We start from the raw sequence: 27,252 nt of genomic DNA on the forward strand, positions 1-27,252 counted from the left end.
TTTCCCTACTCCACAGATAAGGTGAAAGGACAAAAGTTAAGTGGCTGGTCCCTGGTCATGTGCTCCCTGACTCATTGTTGCATGATGAGAACTCATGGCCCTTGGGTTTCCAAACTGATGCTTGGCCCCATTGAGCCACATGGAAATGGCCTTTTAACTTCACATAGGGATGCCCCTGTTTGCTTTATTTCATTTTACCTACAAACCACAATCCATGGCTTTGTTTTGGATTCCTTTGTTTAGCTAAATGTTTTCATTACATTAATTGTAAAAGGTTTTTCTGGCCAACCCCGACTAACTCATTAACGCGTGTGTATATGCACACATACACACTCACATACACAGACCCAACATATAATCAAAGTGATGTGTCAGGAAAGTCTGGGGAAAGCTGTCATGTGTTAACGTCTTTACATTAAACTTGAAACAAGATCAGGAAGATAGAGAATACACAGACGTAGAAGAAGTATCTCAGAGTTTAAAAATAATGCTCTCGACCTGAACGAACCTAAGGGTGTAAAAGAAAGGAGCTAGGAAATAAGATCCTAGAACAGAAAAGTGAGGAGTATTTGAGTTTTGTTAGGTGAGAATATGGATTACCATCCTTGGTCATTGATCTCTATTTTGAAATTTTTGTCTTATGATGAAGGCACCATGGCAGAGAAATGCACACTGGCTGGGTAAAAAAGGAAAGGGTGGAGTGGGTACTGTCCCTCTCCTCAGATTCCACAAGAGGGCTTGCCAGGTCTTTGAGAAGTTCATTACAAGGGAAGAAGAAGAATTCATAGCACCCTAAAGGGAGACTTGGAGATCATTTAGGAGTCCCTATCCTCCTCCCAATACTGCCCCCTCCTTTTAACGATTTTAGTTTTTGCTCTAGGGCATGTGCACTTGCTGTAGAGAGACAGAGAGAGAGAAAGAGAGAGAGAGAGAGACAGAGAAGGGAAAGTGAGAAATTATCCCCTAGTGGGAATGACCACACTGCAATCCCTTCTTCATTCTCCTCTCGGGATTTTGGGCACACACACACACACACACACACACAGTGTGGTTTTCAAGCTACCAGGTCCTGGACTTGAACCACAGGGATACAGCACCTTAACCTCCATGCTATCTGCTGGTCCTAACCAACCACATTTTACAAATAAGGAAATTGAGGCTCCGAGAAATATAGTGTGTGTGTACCACTAGAGAGCTAACCAGAAAAAGCCACAACTGGAACTCTGGCCCGGCATCTCAGCCAGTCTCTTCTCATTGCATCAGTGATAAGCTTAGATGACTTAATTCTTACTGTCTGGAAGGTGGACACTCTAAAAACAATTGTCCCTTCCATCCTTCTGAAAGCATGTCGAGTTACGCCTTTCAATCAGCCACAAGGAAAATCTTATCATGATCCCCTTCCATGATTGTTCAAAATCGCAATTCTTTCAGACATATTCCTCATATTTCAATGTGGTCTTTTACAATGCTAGGATATTTGTCTTCTGTTTTTGTTGTAAACAAAGGAGAAATGTTCACAGCTGTACAAGGAGAGCAAAATTTTAAAAAGGAAGAAAGAAAGAAAAACTAGGCTTTTTTTTTTTTTTTCAAAGTAAGGAAGGGAAAAATAACATTAACACAAAGGAACACTCTTACTAAGAGTAGGTGGAGAACGGCATCTGAAAAATAATACCTCAAGATGCATTGAAACATTTTAGGGAATTAGGGAATTCTGATCTCTTGAAAAAAAAGAAAATTAATATTAAAGACAAGCTGTGAGTTTCCATCTGGCCTTGCCGCTTTCGACTAACGCTTCCATGACGGAATTCATCTGTCCATCAACTGTCAAAAATTCTCCTGTCAGTAAATCCCACGATACCCCGGCAAGCCCACCCCGTTCAAAATATTCCATGCCACAAACTATTCCGAATTCTAAATTCTTTTTTTCAGCTCTCTGTACTCTAAAACATAAAAGTTGTTGTTTTTTTTCCTCTCTCTCCCTGCCCCTAAATCTCTCTTACCTGCCCCCTCTAGAATGGGGGTATAAAGAACTTGGGTGGAACATTTGGGGTGCCTTCGTCATTTGGAGATTGCCTTCCCACCAAGATCTTTCTAAGCTTTTTCACTGGAGTCTGACAACAGACAGCCCACAGCTGTTTTAAAACACTGAGTGGTTGTGAAGTGTGAACTCCCCACTGTTTAATGTAACTACATGACTATTTAATGTACACAGTGGTAGAGCTCTCAGAATGCCAAACTGTTGTGACATGCCTGAAGGACATATATAAACATAATATACTGTGGTTTATGGTGACAAAGAACATCTCTGCCACAAATAGGAAGATCTGTTTGCTCACCAGTGTAGTCAAATGAGGAAGGAAAAACGTCTGTGATCCCCTTTCACCCCACCCGTCACCCCCATCTGTAGTGAAATTGTTACACGGTGGATGAATCTGCAGAATGGGCATTTAAAAATGCCTTAGTTTAATCATTCCAAAGCCAGAATTTTGAAATGAGTTATTCTTTAAATGAACATGGAAATATATAATATAGAGTGTGTAGGGGAAGACAGAAACAGAAGAGGGGATTGCTGAAGGTTTTGGCCTCTTGCAGGGACTTTGTTCATTTTTATGGGTGTTAGGGGAAATTTTTGGATGGCAGAAACTGGGGTGATGCTTTGGTGCACCTTTTATCAGATTTTGTACATTGTCACCAATGGAAAATCATGTATAGCTACTGCTTGTGTTAATAAACTAAGTAAAAGAGAAGACATTATGACTCTGCAAATATATTTCATTTTTAATATTTCGCCCAAAGATGAATTCTTATACCTTCTGACATCTCATTAATCAATTGATCAGAATCTGTTATTTTACATCTCGTTGCTACAATTCTAATTAACCTTTGCTAGTTAAATACTTACCAAAAAATCAGCTTCATTGTAGTCTCCTTCCCTGTAGTCCAAGCATTTCAATGAAACTTTCCTCTTTATAAGTTTTTCTTTGGGAATTAGATGGAAGAGAATGATATCGTATGTTATCCACTGCTCTTTAAGGAATTTTGAAATCCTAGAATAAAATCTTTAGGCCTAAAATACATAAGAGTAAATTCTTAGTAATTCACTCTGACATCAGAGTGTGGATGAGGTTATTCTTACATATACAATTAGAAAAAGCTCCATTCTCATTTAAATGTGAAGTTGCCATTTCTCAGAAAGTAACTATGCCCATGAAAAACAAAACAAAATATTCTCAAGCAATAACAAAATCCTCTTATAAATGATAGAAAGAGAAGAGAGTCTAGTTTAAAAATAAATTTGAAACTGCTATTGTTGTTGGTATTTAAGTTATACTATTTTGGCACAGATTAATTCAACTTCATCCATTTCTAGGTTAAAAATACCAGTGGGAAGGCCCGGTCATTAGGAAAATGTACTCCTGCTTCTGACTATTGCATTTTGGGGTTCCCATGATTTGTATATTACTGTATCCTGTGGTTCACATCATTTTCCCTAGTCATCTAGCAGTCACCGAGGGAACAAATCTGAGAAGGCCTTAAAAAAAAAAAAAGCAGTGACTGTTTTCTTTTCTGTTTGCCTTAAAACTGTAGCCTGTGTCCTGGCTGCAGATGAATCTTCAAAAGCGCTAAGGACTTTTCTTATAATGTGTGTTTTGAAAGCACAGCGTAAGGGAAGCTCCATAGAAGAGCCGAAGATGAAGAAATTCAGCAACGCAGCAATGAAGAAGAAAACCACTTTTGTACAGCAGGGGAAATGGAGAGTTTGAGTGTTAGGTCTGTGAGAAATGGATCATGGCTCTCAAAATGTGGCGAGTTAGCTGTTTCTGCTTCCACATGATTTCATATCGTATTCTTCTCCACTCATCTGCTGCCTTTCATCACACTGAACATTACCATTACCAAGTAACACCTCGCATTAGCTCCTAATGTGCACAAGTTTCTGGTTACACAGCTTCGGCTGCTGTCTAACGTTTCCAGCCTTCCACAGCCGAACGGACTTGAACGGCCTTTTATTTTAATTTCCTTTCTCCCTCCGGTTGCAACTTTGGAAAGGAACGCATGAGCCTCACCACACAAACAGGGTTAGTGCCTCTTTAAGGAATATTTAAATTGCGTTTCCTACTGTCAGTTAAGTCTCATCAATCATGTTTTTAATTAAAAAGAAGGACATCTACATCCCACTTTCAACTCAAAGTGCATAATGAAATTGTAGATTGGGCAGGGCTGGAGAGTTTCAGCTTTGCTCAGTGCATTCAGTGGAGATGCAGGGGAGGTCAGAAACATTGGTGCATATGCAAGTGGCAAACAAATAACACTCCTGATAGGGCTGGGTGACATGTGTCAACCCTTGTCATGGAGAAACAAGAAAGGCAATGTGCCCAGACAAAGGGTAGGGTGGAATCTCTACACACTGGCAGAACCTGACCCACGCGCAAGGGCTTTGTGTAGCAGATGCCGTCTCTCATTGTTCTGGGCCTCCCTCCCCAGTACCCCTGACAACAGCCACTGCCGCTGGCATTCCACCCTGACATCTGTTCAGCTTTATTGATGCGGCCCTGGAGGAATTCCCAGTGTAAACAGGGAATTCTCTAAGGGAACCCCATGTTGTAAAGGGATGAGCTGCATAATGCAAAGATTTAACCACTATTTAAAGGTGTGACACTTGATTGAAAGTGACTTGATTTTTTCCCCCCTTTCCAATCCCACCTCCCTCTCCACCCTTAACTGTATTTGGCACACACTGGCTGCAGCAGCACCCTCTCCACCCCCATGTTGCTTTGTTTTCTTGATGCATAACTGTTAAAAAGAATGAAAGATGGGGGCCTGGGTACCACCATTCAAAAAAGCCACTTTGAAAAAAAACAAAAAACAAAAAAAAAACTCTGGGTTACAGTCAATCGAGTGTAGTTGTCGCGTTGGGATCCTGCCCACTGCCCACCCACACTCCTGGCGAGAAACAGCTTGAAAGTCGCTTGGTCCTGTGGCTGAAGCTAATGGGGTGGGCTTTGTGCTCCTTGCTAGAAGCAACTGTGGCAGTTTACAGTCCCTGAGCAAAGCCTGGTTGTAGTAGTTCTGGCAGTGCTAAAACTTAGGGGGTTTACCTTTGGAATTTAATGTTTTTGGCAATGCCACCATAGGATGTTAATAAGAATTTTTTAAAAAGCAGACCAGATGGGACATGCAATGCATCCAACGTTGCCCCAGCAAACGTATGTGCGCTCTAAGACCAGTTCCGAAATGCTGCAGCCTCACTCCACGCCTTGGCTGATGTTCAAGTACAGGGAGTGTTGTGTGAGCTCTGGCCACTAACATTTTGTGCTTTGGTTAAGCATGCAGAGAACTGTAAACAGGGCCTGCTGCAGCATGACTGCATCTAGCTAGGAGTGAACTGGACTTGTTATGTAATAAGCAGACAGGGTCTGTTTGGTATAGCTCGGGCTGGATTTGGATCAGTGGGATTCCAATCCCTGTTCATCTCGAATTGACTAATAGACACTTGAAAACTACATTGACTTCCTCTTGTGTTGACGCAGAATAAATGAGGTTCTGTGCTATGATCAGGGCAAAAGAAAATGGCCAAATTACCGAAGTAGGAAGTCCAGAGTCATAAAAAGAAATCCATCGCTTTAAGGGCTTAAAGTGTTGTTGAGCTGTGTGTTTAGAGAACAGGTTTTAGAAGGAAGGGGTGTGTGTGTGTGCACGCATGTGTGTGCGCGCCTGCACGGGCTAACCATAATCTGCAGGTGTAAGCTGACCATAATCAGCAGGCTGGTTCTTCCCTTGGAGTTTTAAGATGTGCTTTCGGCTGATCATCTTTCCCTTGACAGAGGTGAGCTTACATGGCGTAAGGCAGCAGAGCTCTAAGGCAAAGAAGCCAACTCGTCACTCAAGAAAGCTGTTGTTCCCATTGCCGTAAATTGAATTTTTACTTAAAATAACAGAAACCCTCTAGAGATTTTTTTCCCTAAAAATAATTTATATATTCTCTTCTGACTCAAACAATGCATGATCATTTTAGAAAATGTAGAAGCTATGGACATACCAAAAAAGAAAATGACCCATTAACCCACTGCTCAGAAGTAACCATTGATCCCGCTGGTTAGCCCACTTCCAGTCTGGCTTTCTCTATAGTTAAAGAAACAAGAGTGATTATCCTGTGTTTACTGCTTTGTATTCCTTTTTTAACAGACTAGATTTCATTAAATATTATTCTATGACATAAGTGAAATCATTATATAGTATTTCTTTGTATAGTAAAGTCAATTTCCCATTTCAGAACAAATGCATTTCCCACTGTTTTATTTATTATAAACAATGCTATAAGGAACATCTTTTGTAGGTAAGCCTTAGATGTATCTGTAGCTCTCTCTTTGAGACAGACTCTTTAAGTAAAACTGTTGGGCTGAAGGTCATATGCATTTTTTAAATTCTTGATCCATCTTGTCAAACAACCATAAGGATTGTACCAATTTATACGCCTACCAACAGTGGATCAAAGTACTCAGAAATAGAAGTCTTCCAGGAAATTTTATATGTGTTCACGTAATATGGAGGTATGTGGGGTGAGGTTACAGTTCCTTTCTTATAGATTTCCAATAGCATTCCTAATTAATATGTCCATTCCCAGCCCCTTCCCTCCTGTACTTCTCTGTCTGCGGGGATAGAAAAATAATAAGTACGACCAGCTAAGTGCTGATAGAAGGCTTAGAGTCTGGCAATTTCCTTCCTGTCTACTTCAAAGTGAAAAAGAAGTTAACTTTGACATTTTTACCAGTCACAGATTTAAAGCAAACTAGAAATAAAATTCAGGCTCAGTTCTACAGGACACACTAACCCTCTCACCTGTCTATGAAGACCTGTTGGAGAAAACAAAACCACCTACAGCCTTTCAAACGAACGCCCTTTCATCAGAAAGTATCTGCCGGTGAGCTGCCCCTTTAAGCACACTTTGCTTCACTGAGTCTGAATATACCTTTTGGGATTCAAAATAATTTTGCAACAGTGGATACAGACCTTCTTTATGTGTTATTGGTCTGGGAACAGCAACAGATTAAAAAAAAATATTACCAGGTCAAATAACAGCTGTTATTATTAAGTTCAGCTTTTATTATCAATTTGCCAGTAGATTCCGGCAGTAAAAAAAAAAAGTCTGCATCTGAGCTTTTTACTAATCAGTACTCTCATTTTGCTAATATTCTAACGACTGTCAATTTACTTCAGTGCTGCCATTTGCAGAATTTTCCAATTAGCAGCAAACCTGTTCCACCTTCTCCTGTAATTACGGGGGACTCAGTTCAGATCAGCTGCGGCCAGACAGCATATGATGTAGTTGCCAAAATCTGTGCGATGTTGTTTTTAACCTTTGCATGTGCTGGCACAGTTCTCACATCTCTGTTTATAGGCAAGAGGCTTCCACAGTAGTGGCATGTGTCAAAATATCAAAATTATTTTTAATAAACACACGATGAGGATGAAAACACAAATATGGGCATATTTGGTTTTCGGATCAATTTAACGTCTGCTCTAGATTCAGTAGCATTCTTCCACTCTGCCCCTTTCTTCTTCTTCTTCTTTTTATTTTTTTGTAAACGCAAAAGTCCTTTGTAAAAGAGCAATCGAGAGTTGCCAAATTGCATCAACTTCTCCCTGTTTCCCTTGCTAGTAAAACCAAGATTATTAAAGAATTCTAAAATTTGGAGTGGAGGGATCTTTTGTGATCATGTAAGATAACTCTCCTGTTTTTATAAATGAGGAAACTAAGGCCCAGATTGGAGAAGGGACTTACCTAAGGTCACATAGCTAACTACGTGCAGAGCTGGGACTAGAACCCAGGTCTTCTGCCTCCAGTCCAAGGTGCATTCCTCTACAGCATACATTTCCCCCTTCTCTTGGTGGCATCTAAATATGGCAGAAGACAGAACAGGAAAGTCTTACCCAGATCTCTTGTTTCATAGCACGCCTTCCTAGCAAGATCAAAGCCAATCAAACCCTCTGAAAGCCCTCTCAACAGCTGACATTGCAGTAATAACAATAGTGCAGCAATAACTATTATTGCTACATGAAAAAAATATATTTAATAATAAGCTCATTGATTTTTAACAACATCTCTGTGTTGCCTAATTGATGGGAAGTTGTATGTTTGTGTAGCCGATGGGGGTTATGAATTAAATATGGCTGTCTTTCCTTGAGGGATGCATGTCAATGCAAGAAAGACGGAAGATCTACATTTCCCCCAAGCAAAATAGTCCCCTTGTAACAGAAGCAGAGAAGACTGAAATGCGAACAAAAATAAAAACCATCCATCACTGTTTATTAAGTGCTGCTACTTGAAGGTAAAAGGGATATTGAACTGTTTTTAAATTGGAAGGAATGTTGCTGGACAAAATATTGATGGTAATATTAGCCCGGTGACAAATTTTATTCTTTTGTCCACATTCATCAAAGGGGCAATTTGGAGTGAATTATTCTCTGTATGCTCATAAACCAATTTTTCTTCCCTTTTTACTTTTTAAGCACACATGTTTATTAAGGATCATGGGATAGGAGGGATGATCCCTTCTGATCCAAGTTGTCCAGACTCTTGTTGTATGAGTCAAAGATTCCATGATTGCTTTAGACCAGGCCATGCATTGATCTCTAAGGTGCTTATATAAAATTTAATATAGGCTAAAAAATCGAGGCAGACTCAGTCTGTTCCCACAATTTAAAAGAAAAGGGGTGGGTCAGATTTGATTTCATTTTTAGCTGTGGTTTGCAAGTGGAAGTTCTGAAGCATTTATTTATTTTTCCAAATTTATAGTGTGCCCCTTCAGTCCAATGTTCACTGGCTGCTGTTCAATGAAAACATCCAAGTTTCTATGGCAAAATGGGCTGAGGCAGGGAAATGAAAATTGAAAATGTCGGCTGACAATGGGGGGAACTTCAATAAAAATTTAGTTTGAAGTTTTATTCGCTTCAACTCCATTCAACTTCAAGTCCTTTTTGTTTTCAAGAGGCCATGTAAGCTCAGCAATGTTTTACAAAAACCCACCCGTACTCAGGGATAAGGCAGATTGCTGGATTTAAGACTCACTCCTATCCCCAATGCTTTTAGAAAGGCCTACTATGTGTCTAGACCTGATCTGGGGGTTTGATATGTCTGACATTTTTTCCCCTTAGATTTTTGGAAGCCAGGTTCTTTCATCTTTGCGGTAGCCAACATGATAGTCGTCTTTTTTTTTTTTTTTTTTCTTTTTTGACAAATCTCATTATCTCAACTAAAGTCAAATTCATTGAGCAATAAAAGAGATTTGTTTGCAAGTCAATTTATAAGTTTTAAACTCCCCTCGCACTGGGCTGCTATATAGCCAAATGGATTTTCTTGATGTCATTTGACTTACATAGCTATATCCTCTTCTTAACTAAATGAGGAAACTTTGAAGAAAGCTAGCCAGAGTTAATTAGTCTGTCAGTCAACAAGATTTTAATGAGTCCTTGCAAGGCACCAAGCAATGGTAATGTTTATGTATCATTTAGGTTCCCCACAAACTTTCCCATATATTATCTTATTTGCTTCTTCTAGGCAGATATTGTTAGTGAAGATCAGAGTGGGTCAGTGACTTCCCTAAAGTCACACAGCTATGAAGTAGTAGGCACTAGTTCAGGTCTCCCAAAACTGACTATACTACAATGCAGTGTAGTCAAGAAGTATATGTGATCCAGGATGAATCTTAGAGATATAATTGGAATAAAACTAAAAGTTCATGTGCCCCTACCTCAGCACCATGTCATACCAAAACATTTCAGTGGTCAAAAGTAACTGAAATCGAAAGATCTAAAGATAAGATATTATAGTAGAGAGGATACGTATAGATACCAGAGACTATAAGGGAGGGGAGTAGGTTGTAGAGACTAGGGGGTAGAGGGTGGGTGGAAGGAGCAAAGGAAAGAAACATTTAACAGACAAAAGAATGTAAAATTCTCTGTTGAAAAAAAGTTCCGTAATTTTTGCTTTACAGAAATAAAAAATTAACAAAAAAGAAAGTTATTCTAGATTTTCGATGCATCTTTCAAAGAATATTGAAGTAATTAAAGAGGACTCACTTTGTAAGATTTTGTCTCAATACCTCGTTTTCCATCTCCCATTTTAACTGCATGAAATCTTCCTACTGTTTATTCTCTGTATTCTCCCCAAATTATCTCCATGTTACATTTTTTTCTTCTTTCTTTTTTTTTTTTTGTTTTTCTTGACTAAACCTTAGTCCTTTCTACCACGATGCCTTTGTTTTCCCAGTGATTATCTGGATCTTAATAAGGCCTGTGAGCTTAGTGGTGGGAGTGGATGTGTGTGAAGAGTGAAGCTCTAACTCACTCAAGATCGACATTGTCTTCCTGAAGAGTGTGTGCAGATATCTCAAGGAGGGAATCACTGTTGTCCAGAGGAATGATCCTTATAAAGGAGATGATATTTTTGTGTGCTCTGAAAGATGGGTAGAACTTACTAAGATTTTGAAAGCAGAAAATAGTACCTGATAGGAAGGAATGAAGGCAAAAAAATGAGTATTAAAACAGAGAGACTCCCTTCATTAAGAACAGAATAGAACCGGCTGTTGGCACAGTGGTAATACAAGTAGACCCATGTGGTAAAAGTCCTGGGTTTGCATCCCAGGACCTTCTTGAGCTCACCAGATGTGCACACATCCATGATCTGGCCTCAGACTAGGGGTGTACGAAAACACTTTTAAGGTTGCCTCTCATTTTCTGATGAAACAAATAAATACACTTAAAAAATAAATCCATTATAAAAAGTCTTATTGAATGTCTTTTCTTAGTAAGCGTTGTACCAAGTGCTTTAGGTCATTGGAGACCCTGATAAAATGCTTTGGGAAGAAAAAATTGTACTGATCAGTTTTTCCTCCGGCAGCAGTTGGGTTAGTGCAGTGGTTAAACAAGCAGATCCTAGAGCCAGGATGCTTTGCTCATGTCTTCTCTCCACCATCGGGAGTTGTGCGACTGGGTGCAAGTTCCTTATCCTCTTTTCACCTCAGTTTCCCCATCTGTGTAAAAGAGACATATTAGTGCTACCTCTACCACAAGATCATTGTGAGCATTTAAATGAGTCAACATGCAGATCACTGGCCAACACTCAGGAAGCATTAGTTGGTTATATTATTTTTAGCTGAACTTACTCTGTGGTTCTTTTTCAACTGACAGTAATAAAACCCAACAACTACCATTTATTGAGTGTTGATACAGAGGTACCTCACTAAGTTGGCATGTAATACATGAGATTCTATTTAATCCTTGCAAGCATTCTACATGGTAGGAACCTCCCATGTGGCAGGCACATCTTGGAAAGTAGGGAATATTTCTTGATCTCTTAGTAGTTTGACCAAGCTTGGTAACTGAATTCATCCCAAAATAAAACCTTTACCCCTACCATGTTCTAACCTATTTCTTTTCCTCCTAAAGACCAGGGGAAACTCATTTCTGATATTTTCAAAAGTTTGGCTATAGTTGTGTGGCAGGAAAGAGAAGAGACAAGACTGGTTTCTTATACAACGGGCATGGTATTTTATATTTCTGAGATATATATGAGATCTTTCTACTCTTATTAAATGGACTAAATATATTCTGGGTTTATCCTGAGGCAATGTAGGCCAAGTTTTATTCTTGACAAGATTTTCCTATTAGAATTATGTGACTCTTCTAGAAAAGTAGGGGATTATTAAAAAGATGAGAAAGAAGTGTATAAAACTTGACATACTTTAATTATAGCTGGGCTATGATAATAACTATTATGCAAACTCACTCTGCTTAGGACTTCAGTTCCACATGTGTACATTTCAGTCTGGCATGTAAGTGGAGTGTTAGAGGACCATAGTGGCTCACATCACGAGAATACTTCCCCATCCTCTCTCTTGCAGGCTCTCCCAACACTCAGAGGACTAATGCGTACCAGAATCTCATGCAGGAGTTGTTTACCCTAGCAAAAAGGTGCCCACAAATTGGTTCTATTAGATTCTTCTCTTTTAATAGTTTATTTACTTATTTATTCCTTGACAGAGAGATACACAGAGAAAGAGAGAGTGAGAGACAGAAAGACAGAGAGAGTGACCCCCCCAAAGGGCCTTCACACACCAATCCATTTCCAGCCTCAGCAGCTCATGCACCTGGCATGTACAGGAAGGTCCTGGGATGTGAACTGAGGACCGTTCCATGTGGATCCAGTTGTGTTATTGTTGCTCCATTGTCTAACCCCTAGTACTTTTAGATTCTTTTGGTCTTTAAGTTTCTATAGTGATGGAAGTTTTCTTAAGAGAGGAATTTCCAGTTGGTCTTTGAATAGTCAGGGTTCTGCAGAGAAACAGAACCAGTAGGAAATGTTATATGTTATGTCATAATAGAAATGTCTATCTATCTATCTAAACAGAAAGAAATTAGCTCTTTGTGGGGTGGGGCAGGGATTGGCATGTCTGAGATTTGTAAGAGGGCAGCTGGAAACTCAGTCAGGAGTCCATGCAACAGTCTTTAGGAAGAATTTCTTCTTCTCAAGAAACCTCAGTTTTTGTTCTTAAGGCCTTCAGCCTACTAGATGAGACTCACCCACACTCAAGGATACTCTAATGTCAACATCTTTAATCTAGGTGTTAATTTCATCTACATATACCTTCATAGCAATACCTGGATTGGTGTTGTATTAAATAAATGAGTACTAGGGCTTACCCAAGTTGATACATAAACTTGACCCTCAGAATCCTGAAACTCTCTTATATTTCCTGAATTCCAGGGCTTCTAAATCCTCTTGCCACCCCAAAGGATCATATGGACTTTCTTCTTCATCCTAGCTAGATAATCTGACCTGTTGGAGATCCTTTGCTGAGACTTCAGGATGTTTTGTGAATTTAGATTGCTTCAAAGGTGATGATTAGAACTTTCCAGTATATTTCTCAACCCATTCTAAGAAATAATCAACTACCATTGGTTTGACTGGTGGTAAGATCTCTTGGAGAATAGCCTAGAAATGTGGAGAGGACTCCTGCCTCTGTGATTGGACATCCATTTTTATGCCTTGACTGTGATAAATACATGGGAGTTGGCAAGCACCACAGAGTTTGGACAAATGCAGGTTTTCTGGCAAATTGAAAGTAAGGGCCAGGCTGAATCCAAGGGGGTGCTGCATAGAGAAAAAGACATGACCATTTCATCAAGGTCAAGGTCTGCAGACTGATTATTCAAGTCATAGATGTAGGAGTCTTCTTCACTCTTCTGGGCCATTTCCTAAGAGACTTGATTGCTATCCCATCCAAGTAATAGTTGAGCATTCCTTTGTATATTCGGGAAGACTACTATCAATAGAAATACTGGTGTTAACATGAAGGTGAGGGTGGGAGGAAAGACTTCACAGACCAGAAATGTATATCCTAAATACCTTCCTTTTCCAGTGGCATCTACTGAGGGAGAGCCAGCCTGCCTTTCATGCCCAGAGAATACACAATAACCCTGGACTCTCAACCCAGCCACAATATAGAGAGGACAAAAAAGTTCTCTTCACACATTGTATTGTGCCCATGGGCACCTAGGGACAGGGAGCCCTCACCTGGTGGTTCTGGCTTGCAGTAGAAGGACTGACAGTGTTCTTAATCCCTCTGAGCAGGCTGCATGTATGAAGCAAGACTCCTTAGAACACCTGTTAACACCTGTTGGGTTGGGGAGTTGAGGGATAGTTTGCAATAATGTGACTTAGGAAAGTAGAAGAGCCACTATAATCAGCATCTCTCTCTCTCTCTCTCTCTCTCTCTCTCTCTCTCTCTCTCTCTCTCTCTCTCTCTCTCTCTCTCTCTCTCTCTCTCTCTCTCTCTCTCTCACACACACACACACACACACACCAAAGGCAAGTAGAGTCTGGAAAGAAACAGAGAAGGAGGGACCTTCCAAGAAATTGACAGATACCAGCACGTATTGGTAGAACTTTAAGAACATTCATACCAGAGTCTAAATTTCCAAACCCAAGTATAGAAATAGTCTACACTTGACCTTTAAAATGTGTTCTCCTTGTGGGCTAGGGCTTTGAAAAAAAAAAAAAAAGGCGTAGCTGCTCAGGGACCAAGACTTGAAGAATTTTATTCCATGTTTCTGGCAGTTCTCTCTCTCACACACACATACTCCTGCATACATACATGGATATAATTCTAAAAGCGGCTGATGAAATGTGTTCACATGGAATGGCTAAGTGAACATAATAGTATGACATAATGCTGTACCTGGGGTGAGGAGTAGACTTGGGAATCAGAGAACCGAAGGCTGACAAATGATAATGTCCTCAGAGCTTCCAAGTGCTCCACTGACACTTTGCTGCACGTCTGTGTGATACACTATACAGTGCCTCAGATTCATGGTGGAACCTGGGGACATTGACATGTCCCCAGGTTCCACCGTTACAAGTCACTCTGGTCCTCCTTCAGCCCATTTAAAGCAGCCCTGGTTTTCCAAAATCTACAGGGCTGCGTAGGAATAAAAGTTATTGTAATTGTAATTTTTCGAAATTGCAAGAGTTGCAAGGGGAGAAGCTATGTCAGAATTCCCTAACAGGGGAACATTTTCAGAGGCTGAGGTGAAAGTATCACCAACCCTTCAGATTGTAGGGCCCTTCTGGGTCCTGTAATCACAAGAGGAGAATGACCAGGCTGGGGGTGGGGGTGGGGGGACTGCTGCAGAGCTACAACACAGCACTGAATTTTGAAACCACTGTTAAGATTGTCCCCCTCAGGCAAAAACAGATGTTTCCAAAGCACCCTGAAAACAGGTCTGGGAAATTCTCAGCCAGAAATTCTCTTCTGTATGGGAGAGCAAGTTCCTTCTTTTCTGCACGTCTGGCGTGTTTCTGAGGACCGGTGGGTAAAATTGTAGCTAATATGGGCACATTAAATGTCACCTTGTGTCTCTGACATTCAGCATGTATGTTAATGACACAGAAGAGCTGGACTTACAATGTCTGGTGCCAAATCATATATTGCAAGAGTCAAAATTCAGGCTTAGACATCTGATTATCGAACCACGGAACTTCAGGATTAGTCAAGCTAATGAAAGCCATTTGGCCCTGTTTTCTCTACGAACAAAGTTATCTGTGTTGGTTCATTTAATCTAGCATATATCTGGCAATTATTGATATTAAATTGATTTAGTGCTTCGAAAGATGTTTCAGACACCAAACACAGAACTCCCAGCTTATTTTACAGCTGAATACGGAACATGAATTCCTTCCTGATGTAATCAGCCTTTCGTTTAACCTCTAAAGTGTAAGCATTGATCCCTCTTTAACTTGGCGACTTAATTACTATCCATCACGCTCTCCTTCTGTGTAATTTATTCTTTGGAAATAAATGGAACCCTTTCGGTGGAGGATCACCTGTCTAAGCGCAAGAGAAGATCACTTTTATTGAGGAAGGCAATTTGCTAAATGTGTCATGGTGGTTTACCAGAAGGCTGATCCTATGGTAGGAACATTATCTGTATCTGCTATTTCACAAGAAAGTTCTAAAAGGTGTTTTAAGTTGTTTCCCAAAGCACCTGAGTAATTCTCCCAGCATTTCTCAGAGGTATTACCCAATTTTACAGGGAAGATATGTGAGGGAACGTGTCTGAGGGGAGAGAGTAGGCAAGTGAGACTTAAAGAGGTGAAAATATTGTCAATAATATAAGCATAATTGATCATGATCTTCTTCCTCTTAAGTTTTATCCTCTAGGTCACACTGCCTCCTACATTACATTCTTGGTATTAACATAGGCACGGGAGATTAATTTTATAGATCACATGAAAAAAAAAAGATGGCATTTATCGTCACTTTTCAATGAGTCATCTCATTAGGAGAAGCATAAACATTCAACCCAGGTTAAAATAGTTAAGAACAAAAGGAATCCTCTAACTACTTTATTACTTAAAAGAAAAAAATGGTAATATAAAAGTCAGTCTACCTCTTTGTTTACCAAAGAAGTTTTTGTTCTTACAGTCCTGACCAACCTGGAGTTAGAATATATTCCTAACAGTGGAGACCAGCAGATGACATAAAGGTTACATTGCTGGATTCCCACATAGTAGACTGTGGTTTGAGTCTTGGACCCAGTGACTTAAAACTTATGCTGGGTGCATGTGCATGTGTGCCCAAAATCCTGAAAGGAGAATGGAGAGGAGGGGATTGAGGCATGGCCATCCTCCCCTGGGGGCGGGTGGAGATTTCTTACTTTCTGTCTCTCTGTCTCTCTCTGTCTCTTTGGTGAGTGCACATACCCTACAGCAAAAATCTCTCTCCAAAAAAATTAAAAATAAGAATATATTCCTAACAGAATAATCAAGATCCATTGCAATGGTGAAAAACCACTGCACTGAATTATATCCAACTTGAACTGCAAAGGCCCAGCCCCAACACCTTGGCTAACAAAGCAGAAGATGGGAACACCTTTGGATCAGTTTGGAACTTATAGTATCAGAAACAGTTGAGGCAGGCATGTTCCTGGGAGTGGTAAAATCTCTTTTATTTATGTGTGCATTTATTTATTTACTTAAAAAGAGTGAACTTTAGACATGGAATTGCTTTACCGTTTGTTCATCATGGCTCTGTGGAGATCACCTTGGCAAGCTGATGGATGGTGAAAAAAGTGGGCCTGATTTTTCAGGTTTTGCCCTATTTCAAGACTGGATTCTACCAGGAGAAAGGGTAGAATTGTAATTTCAATTTAGGCCAAATGAGCAACCAATAAATTATGACTCACACACAGGGCAAGATTATTTCCTTGTCATAGGGTTGGGCCACGGGCATTTCTAGGCCATTTCTGGGAGTGGTGATCCTGCCAGTGGATTTGCCAGGGCGAGTCCAAGGTCAGCTCCCTGGTGTCCAAGCCAGCCAAGAACTCCAGGCCATACGGAGTGGCCTTTCTCCCAGCAGGGCCCTGCCGACTCGTCTACGTGTCTTCCCGAGGGAACTGTGGCTGTCTCTTTCCCATGCTTCTGGACTTTGGCCTGCTGCTTGCTGGAGTCCTGGCAGCTCCCTGAGAAAGCAGAACAGGCTCCGTGGCCTTTGAGCGAAGGGCTGAGATGTTTTACTTCCAGGTCAGCTGCTAACTCCCCAAGGGAAGTTTTTTTTTTTTTTTTTTTTTTTTTTCTTTAATGGTTATATTCCATCATCCACTGCTCAAGGAGAAACCACAATCTCAACTCAAAACTCTGGGGCCAGATAGTACTTATGTCAGTAAAACCAAGTCTCTTGGTTTTACCGATTATTATACACGGAGTGTGTTGGTTAAGCCTTTTTCCCCACTGATGTTAAACATTTTAGTCATTTATTTCTCTCCTTCATTCCAAAAAGAACTTGAGGTGGTTCCTTTGAACTTTAAGCACCTCTTTCTTCTCTTCTCTTCTCTTCTCTTCTCTTCTCTTCTCTTCTCTTCTCTTTTTCCTTTCCTTTCCTTTCCTTAGTGAGAAGCTAGAGATTAGTGTTGGCTTGGAGGTCTGAAGGAAGTTCCCAAGTGGAAGTAAAATAAAGAATAGGAAAGATTTTTTTGGAGGGAAAAAAGCATGAGCAAAGGGGAAAGTGCTCTTTCTTTCTTTCTTTCTTTCTTTCCTTTCTTTTTTTCTTTCTTTCTTTTCTTTTCTTTTTCTTTTTTTTTTTCTTTCTTTCTTTCTTTCTTTCTTTCTTTCTTTCTTTCTTTCTTTCTTTCTTTCTTTCTTTCTTTCTTTTTCTTTCTTTCCTTTTTTTAAGTTTTTTTGCCATAGGGTGCATACATTTGCCAAAGAGAGAAAGAGACAGTGAGAGGGAAAGTGAGAAATCACCATAACCCCCCTCTGGGGGTGGGCTGGGGGTTGCAGAATGGCCATGTTGCAATCCCTTCTCCTCTATGCTCTTCTTGGGATTTGGGGGCATGCATACATACTTGCTGATGTGATTTTCTAGCTGCCGTGTCTGGGACTCCAACTGCGGTTGGCCATGTGGGAATCCAGCACCTTAACTACCTCGCCACCTTCAGCACTTCTTTCTAAAGCTGTTCAGAGGGTGAGAATGCCAATGGCACCAATAGTCCAAACTGAGTTTGGGGAACTAGATGCAACTTTGACTTTTTTTTTTTTTTGGCACTACTCTTCATTTGTGAGTGTGTGTGTGTTATGTGTGTTCAATAAGTATTTCTGTTCTGGCAAAGGAAATGTGTGACTGAATTATTCTGAGTTTTATAGATGTTGAGTATCCCCACACTGTTTTTCTCTGTTTGAGTCATCCTGATTCAAAGGCCTCAACTAAACATACTACATAGAGACTTTTACTACACTAGGCTATTGAGAATGTATCTCAGAAGGGTATTAATGAAGGGTAGGAAAAAGTATCTAACATGAATTCTAATCTTTAGAAATGGTCTGGGCATATAAAATATTGGGTAATATAAAACCACATTAAAAAAAAGAAAAGAAAACATCAATTTTGAAGTTATTGTCAAGCTAAAGCTTAGGCTGGTTGCAATGAAGGACTTTTGATACTTTAACATGAATTCAGGTTCTTGTTTTAAGCAAACTGGTGCTGATTTATGGAGGTTGCATGAGTCTGGTCCATTCACATTTAATCTTTATTTGAGCCTGGGATGGGGAATTTCAGTTACTCCCATTGGGAGGGGTTTTGTTTTATTTTTAGGTTTTTGTCATAGGTTTTTAAATTTTTTTTTCCTCTTTCACCAGTATATATTTTGTGTGGGTTCACAGGAGAGATACTGAGAGTGACAGAAAGTGAGAAATCACTCCCCAAAGGGGATGGCCATGATGCAGCCCCTTCTTCTTCATCCTCCTCTTGGGATTTTGGACATGCTGTCTCTTTGTCTCTCTCCAGTGAGTGCATATACCCTAAGGCAAAATCCTTTAAAAAAAGCTTTCATAATTAAAAAAATAATAATTTTAATTAAAAATGATTCTAGAAGGCACACATTCACATGAGAGAGAGAGAAAGAGAGAGAGAGCGAATCACCACTGCCCCCCAATAGGGCATGGTCATGGCATAATCCTTTGTTCTCCGGTTCTCTGTTCTGTCAGGATTCTGGGCACCTGTACATGCCTGGTGTGATTTTCCACCTGCCAGGGCTGGGACTCAAACTCCGGTTGGTTGTGTGGGGTTCTATTTCCTCTGTGTAGTACTTAGCCACTGGAATATGGGGTCAGCCCAACTTTCTACTTTTGTTACTAAAATTTGGAAATTTCTAGAAAGTTGGTTAATTCCTATAGAATTAATAGAAGTTTTAAAATGAATAAAGTTTGAATGAAAGAAAGAAGCAACCTGAAAATAAAAGACCGGTTCCTGGAACCTCATGCAGATTTAGTGGTTGGGTTGAGATTAAACTCATGTGATCCTTGTCAGCTAAACTGAAAACACTCAGGAATATTATTAACTTTATATGAATGCCTTTTGTATCAAATTCTTGACCTGATTTTTGTCCCAGTTTCTTTTTTATATCATCTAGGTTTAGTTCTTCTTTAAGAAAAAAAAAAAGTTAAAAAAATATTCTAATGAAAGCCGGCTGCCCGTACTATGAGTAATATAAGAAAATCTGTTTTGCTAAGGGAGCGACAGAATATTGAAATACCTGGTTTTATATTTTTATGTGGGTTTGGCAAATGCAGTCTGAAGGTGGCTAATATGATACCCGACCCAGTGTTAATAACCAATGATAATTCCATATGTACCACCTGCTACCTGTCAGGTTACACGTTCTTTCTTTTTTCCTTTTTTGGCACGAAGGTGACATTAGCTGTGAATACAGGTCTTCATGGCTAAGAGGAGGCACGCCGTCATCTTTTTCAGATGAAATGGAGATTTGCTGTAATGATCATCTTGGTGTCTCTTCTTCAGTCACCCTCTCTTCCCAACTTACATCCCCTTATCAAGTTTTAGATCATGCTTAAAAAGCACGAGACATCATTCTGAACTTGGAAATTGGGGAGAGAGGAAAGAAAGCAGAGAAGGAAAGAAGGAGACTAAATGAATCACAAGAATAAACTTGAAGTGTGTTTATGGTGGAAAATGCTCCTGCCAAAAAATAAAATTAGAGAAATTTCCCAGAACGTGTATATTAGGGGAGAAAGACATTAGCCAAAGATGTGGCTTTGTTAACTAATCACTTTACACCTTAGCATTAAAATGCCACAAAGTGCCTCATGCTCCCTAATAACTTGTCAGGAATTACTCAAAACCAAACTCTATATTGGTTGTAATTGCTTCTTCTCCACCCTCTCTCACTGGTACATATTTTGAAAATAGCTGGGCAAAGCTGATGAAAATATCCAAAAACAAAACAAAACAAAACAATAAAACCCCTCAAATCCAAACCAAAATCAAACTGTTTGTTTGTCAGTAGATGGGACTTGCTTGGGTGACCTGTCTGACTCTTTGCAACTCTGAGCTCTGCTCCAGTAAATCTATGAGCGAGTGCTCAGGCCAACACTTTGGGAGAAGCAGGGAAACTCTCAATTTCAACCCTTGAGTTTAACCGTTAACCACTTCTTTGCTTTAGAAAAGCAGACCCCATATGTTCCTGACTACAGAAAAACTAGGTTTCTTATTATAACCATTCAAAATGGGATATGAGAAATCTCAAAGAAATAGCACAATGCATTTGAATAATCTTCTTGAAAGGTGAAGACATTGTTAAAGGTTTCCATGGTCCTTTGTATGTTTTTTTGAAGGAAAATAATTTTAGCCTCTTATTAATATTATTATTCCAGCTGTTGTGCTGTTCCTCTGAGGAACTACTAAAGGCACAGAAAGCTCCCTTTCTATACGGCTTTTAAAAATCTTTCTGAACCATTTTATCTCTTCAGATGAGAACTGCAAGCAATATCTAAGACAAAGACATTCAACTTAGAAAAACTGTCCAAGTGTCTTAGGTTTCCAAACTAAGTAATACTTAGGGCAGAAAACATTGTTGCAGCCTTTTCCAGTGCTCTCAAAATATTTTTCCCACTTGGTTAGTTGTTGCAGTAACTGCACAAGGTAGCTGTCCTGGGTTCTTCTTCCAGATAAGGAACAGAGAAGGTGTTTCAAGTAAATATTCCAGGAAAGAAGCAAAAACAGCTCCTTAGAATGGCCTTCTGACATCTGCTCCTGCCTTTGGCCAAGGGCCTCCGAAGCACTCATGTACTTTTAAACTTTCTGCTCTACTCCCAAGTTACCTTATCTCCTACTTCTATCCACTAAATAAACAAATAAATACAAATGAACAAATAAAAATTGTTGGCTACCCAGTAGTGAACAGGTATATTTAAACCTGAGAAAATTCTTTCCCATTTCAGAAGTTCCTATTTATAGACTCACTATCAAAATTGGAATTGCCGTGATAGGATAGATGCTAGGCACATTCCGAGTGGCCTATCTTTTTTAACCTAACAGAATTTTGACTACTAATATTAGTCTTTAGCTGAGAAGAAAGGCCAAGGAGATCTCTATTTTCTCTCAAATTATCTCTCTCTTTGAAGGTTTACTAACCTCCCCTTGCAAGAACATGTGTTTCTCACTTGGTCTTTTCACAGTCTTTCTCAACCGGCATGACCATTTATCGAGCTTACCTTGGCCTTCTTGATTTCTGCCCTGCTTCGAATTTTCTAACAAGTTATCTACCCATTCTTTGAGCACTTGGGATCCTGGCTTATTTCTCAGGTCAAAATTAAGCTTCGTACTTGATTGTAAACCCCCATAGTGTTGCATTTTCAAGCACACAGACACACTCTTTGAGACTCTACTCTCTAGCATTAAAGAGGGACCCTTCATCGTAATCATTACGGAATGGATACAGTACTAATGGAACTTAATTGTTTCCACTAGATGGATCTCGGGTGTTTTTGGCAGCCAAAATGAAAATGATTCCAAATACCATCAAAGGGGCTTATAAGCACCCAGCATGCACAGAGTGTTTTGATATACAGTGGAGTGTTAATATCATTATCTCTCCTAATACAACATACGGTTACTTTAATCCTTTCCCGCCTCTGTGATCTTGGAAGATCCGACAGATAGAAGGCAAAGAATAAAACACTATATGCAAGGAGACAAAGGGAGAATTAGTCCCCGTCCTCTGGATGTGATTTTTTTGATTGTTCGAGTGTTGCCTTCAAATATGTACCTTTATCAATACCGACTTCTGTATCTTCCACGCTAGTTTGAGTTTGTATGCGACATCAAACATACCTTTTCACACATGTTCTTTCCAGATTTTTTTTTAACACTTACTTAGCAGTTTATAGAAGGAAGTGAATGATCTCCTCAAGCTGCTTACAAATTAAAAAAAAATCTGTGCTTATTAATTATGCAGGATTAGTCTAATTATAATTCAGCAAATTAATTAGCGACAGAAGGTGTTCTGAAACATTGGAGTACATTTGCATGTTAAATGGAGAGGCTAGTCTGTAATATATGTAAATTTATGCATGGCTTCATAGTTTAATTTAAAAATTTGCAGCTGCATATGGTATGGGAGCAGGTGAAAAGTCAGTTTTAGTTTAATGATGCTAACAAACATTGGATGGTGTCCTGTCTTAGCAAGAGAATGCACTCCTATCTGCTAATCTATGAGTCTGTCATAAGAATATAATGTTACGTAGATGCTCAAACTCAAGGTCATTAGTGAGTGGAGCCTTAGGTGTAAAAGGTATAAAGCTGAAAACTACAGGGAAAAAGTGATGCTGGGAGAGGCCCAGACTCTGAACTTTGTTCCTCACATTCTCCAGGATTGCTGTTTAGTCATTCGGCCTTAGTTTAGGGAAAGGAACGTCATAGCCCCTGCACATTGGGGTATCTTTTTGTCTCACTGCTATCTATTCTGGCAGGTGTAAACTAGTTGTCCAACCTTGATTCCCTTTCCAAATATTCACATTTGCACTTCATTTCAATTTCCTGGAGTCGTGGGAAAGTTATTGCCGAGTTATGAATTAATGGTAGGGTAGAGAGTTTTACACATTGGCCTCAACCATCTGGCAAAACAGTAAAACCAGCGGACCAGGCAGCAGCAAAGGGCTCTTGGTGTAATTGGTGTTCACTGCTCAGCCTAGCATAGATGAGCTTCGCTGGGAGGGAGAGGGTGGGAGAGGGAGGGGGAAAGTGGGGAAGGATGGGGGAAGAACGAGGAAGGGGAACTGAGGACCCCTTAAGCTGTTGGCTGACTAATAACTTCATTTTTCTCCTTTTCCAATAAGTCATGGCACTAGCAAGGTAGATAGAGTTGGGTTCTCATTCTGAAGTTTTACTGAAAGTTTTTTGAAACAATTCTGTAGTATGACTGTTTTACTTGGTCCTTTTTCCTTTTCTAGAGGAGAAGGGAGAGGAAGGGATAGGGCAAAGAATAGAATATAGGTTTTTTTTTTTTTTTATAAAGAGAAAAACTATAACTGTGCACATTGCAAAGAGCCCTCCAAAGACATTTTATGAGAACAATTAGAATTACAAACATGTTCTAAGTGTTGTGTTTCATTCCAATTCAAACCCAAAGAGTTCAATTATTATTTTCATTAATGGTGTCAGATTTTCATCTGAGTGCAAAAACAAGGACTTTTCCTTAGAGATTTTTTCCCTATGAGCCTCATGGTGCCAAGTAATGGAATTCAGGAGAGTGAAGAAGGTCTGAATATAGAAGGGGGAAAAACCCCAATATATAAGCCCGGGCCCTGGGAAATGAGTTTGTCACTGGTCAAAAATAAGTGGAGAATCCAAGTGGCTTCCTTGTTTTCGCACCTCGGTGGGTGCTTATAGTTAATTGCTTGCCACTTGAGCTATGGGAGATGTTCACTTCAGAAGAAATCATGAAATGGCTTTCAAATGGTCTATTGATACGGAGTCAGATTTACACAGTGGGGGAAGTAGCTCCCTCCTGGTGTCTAAATGAATACAACAGATCCTTCTCAGAGAGGGAGGGGGAAAGTGGGGAAGGATGGGGGAAGAACGAGGAAGGGGAACTGAGGACCCCTTAAGCTGTTGGCTGACTAATAACTTCATTTTTCTCCTTTTCCAATAAGTCATGGCACTAGCAAGGTAGATAGAGTTGGGTTCTCATTCTGAAGTTTTACTGAAAGTTTTTTGAAACAATTCTGTAGTATGACTGTTTTACTTGGTCCTTTTTCCTTTTCTAGAGGAGAAGGGAGAGGAAGGGATAGGGCAAAGAAGAGAATATAGGTTTGTTTTTTTTTTTTTATAAAGAGAAAAACTATAACTGTGCACATTGCAAAGAGCCCTCCAAAGACATTTTATGAGAACAATTAGAATTACAAACATGTTCTAAGTGTTGTGTTTCATTCCAATTCAAACCCAAAGAGTTCAATTATTATTTTCATTAATGGTGTCAGATTTTCATCTGAGTGCAAAAACAAGGACTTTTCCTTAGAGATTTTTTCCCTATGAGCCTCATGGTGCCAAGTAATGGAATTCAGGAGAGTGAAGAAGGTCTGAATATAGAAGGGGGAAAAACCCCAATATATAAGCCCGGGCCCTGGGAAATGAGTTTGTCACTGGTCAAAAATAAGTGGAGAATCCAAGTGGCTTCCTTGTTTTCGCACCTCGGTGGGTGCTTATAGTTAATTGCTTGCCACTTGAGCTATGGGAGATGTTCACTTCAGAAGAAATCATGAAATGGCTTTCAAATGGTCTATTGATACGGAGTCAGATTTACACAGTGGGGGAAGTAGCTCCCTCCTGGTGTCTAAATGAATACAACAGATCCTTCTCAGGAGGCAGTGTGTTTAGTAACGAAGGATCTATTGCCAAACTAAAATACCACTTCCAGCAGCTTGTCATTGGAGCGAACAGCAAATAGAAAACGATTCCATGGGGCCCGTTGCCAGTTAGGAACCTGCATATTGTGTATGTAGCTCTGACCAGATTTACTGAAAACAGCAGTGAGGACTCTGACTTCCCATCTTTTTGTCGTCGTTGTCCTTTTCCTGCTTGTCTGTTGGAATGGATGAGCTCATTAGATCTCTCTCTCTCTCTCCCTCTCTCTCTTTCTCTGTGTGTGTGTGTTTTCTTTGAATATCTCTCCCTAAAAATCAAGAGAAGTTCTTCAAGGAAAGCACATATTAACAGTGGAGAGATGGAAGTGCAGAGAGGACTAAATGTGAGCTTGTGACAACTATCTTTGGGATAATTTTGTTTGGATAATGGACTGGAAAAGAGAAAGCTGTAACATGGAGTGTGGGGAGAAAGCAGAAGTAGGCATGGGCCATATGTTTATGTCTGCAGAATGATAAAGATGCCAACTTACTATTTACCAGAAATTGACCCAAACTCTGTACATGGATAACCAGTCTTCACTGCTAACTTTGGAAGATCCTTAATTTTTTTGACTGGAGGTCCTTAACTTTTACAATAAATCTTAAGCAGTCACATTAATAATGGCAGAAATCTTGGAATCCTGTGGAAATGACTTGTTAAGGACTTCCTGACTAGCTGCCACATATAGAACTGAAATGATCTGCTGCCAAAGGAATTAGCCTGCTAGTTTAAAAATCATCATCAGAGATTCTCCTCTGTCCCTTGGGTAATACTTTCAAAATTTAGCCTTGGTGACTGATTCCCAAAAAAATGCTTTCTAGCTTCTTATGTTACATGTGTGACTTCTGGCTTTTCCCCCCATGGTGTTGATGGACAAACGGACTCTTCCTCATCCACTGAGCTTCTTGTTATAACTTCATGGGTTGTGTCGTCTTTGGACCCCCTGAGTTCTTGAGAAGTCTTGTTTTCTAAACACCTGGTAGACTTGCTTAAATACTTGTACCCGCTCCAAAGCAGCCACAGAATTTGTAGACAGTGCAATCCTTGATAGGAATATTAGGCATTTTATATTTTATTCTTTTGTCGTGTGATATGAAGAACAACTGCACTTTTATTTGCAGAGTGTAGGGAAAAAATGACATGACGATGGATAAGGCACTTGTACCCTAAACAAAGAGCTGCTAGGCAATGTCTACCTTTTCTTTCAAAAGAAGCTTGGCCAAGCTCCCACCAAGCAATGTTTTGCTAAGTGTCAGACAAACCTAAATTCCTTTCATTGCTTTTCCACTTACCAGCTATTTTGCCTTGGGCAAGCAATTCCTTCTGAGTCTCGTTTATCTCCTCCATAAAATGGGGATGTTGATAATCCTACTTGGAAGGTTGGGAGGATTAAATGAAATCATGCATGTCAAATAATAAGAGCTCAATAAATAGAGGCTGTTATTAATTATTATTATAATTGTCATTATAATTAGACTTTTAAGCCAAGAGGAATTAGGGAGGTTGAATGCATAGAGTTGGAAGTAAGAAATCTACTGCTTAAAAGTTTCTGTAAACTTAGAGAGCCTGACAGTGGCACAGAAGTAAAATCCAAGGCTTTGAAAGACAGATCCACATGGAAAGATAACCCGTTTGCATCCAGAAATCTCCTTGCCTATGCCAGGCATGTGAGTGCCCATGGTCCTGGCTGGCAGAAGCTAAGTGGGTGACAACATTGAGACCCTGTCAGGGGTGTTATATCTTTCTCTGTGTCTCTCTGATTCTCTCTCTTTCACTAAAGGAATAAACAAACTTTTTTTTTTTTTAAGAGAGATTTTTGCTATAATGTACGTGCGCTTGCTAGAGAGACAGAGAAAGACAAAGAGACAGAAAATGAGAAATCATGCTCCCCGCTATAGGGGAGATGGCCACACCACAATCCCTTCTCCTCTATTCTCCTCTCAGGATTTTGGGCACACATGCACATGCACCTGGCTTGAGTTTTAAGTCACTGGGTCCAGTACACGAACCACAATCAAATATGTGCAAGTCCAGCAATGTAGCCATTACACTTTCTGCTGGTCTCGGAATAAGTAAACTTTAAAAACCATTTCTGTAGACTTGGTATTTTCAGATCTGAAATGACCTTTCATTGAAATAATCCAGGTAAATAAGTTTCAATGTTAACTTTTCCCTTCCTTAGAGAAGTCAGTAGAGATGCATGATTCAGCATCTACTCTGTCCATGTAATTGTATTTATAGTTTAAGGAGTTGTTTAAATAAATGGATTAGACAGAATATCAGTTTACAAAAATAAGTATTGATTTAAGCCTGAAAAAGTTATTCAGTAAAGTATTTTAAAATTATCTCCCCTTTCCGTGGATCCCCTTGGGCTGCCATATTGCCAAGTAGACCTCAAATACCAGGCCTTTTCATATGCTTTATCGCCAGGTTATTGTAGGGTAGAGCAAGAGCCCATTAGGAACTGAACCTCCCAGAGTCTCTTCATTCTTGT

General features: G+C 39.8%; 1 protein-coding gene across 1 annotated transcript in view; it reads left to right on the forward strand.

The window, feature by feature from the left end:
* The window catches only part of EBF2 (EBF transcription factor 2), a 241,776-nt gene that overhangs the window by 130,380 nt on the left and 84,144 nt on the right, over nucleotides 1-27,252 (forward strand). The gene's annotated exons all lie outside the window — the stretch shown is intronic.

Source organism: Tupaia chinensis, unplaced genomic scaffold, assembly GCF_000334495.1.
Source record: "Tupaia chinensis unplaced genomic scaffold, TupChi_1.0 Scaffold000366_1, whole genome shotgun sequence".
Classification (NCBI taxonomy): domain Eukaryota; kingdom Metazoa; phylum Chordata; class Mammalia; order Scandentia; family Tupaiidae; genus Tupaia; species Tupaia belangeri.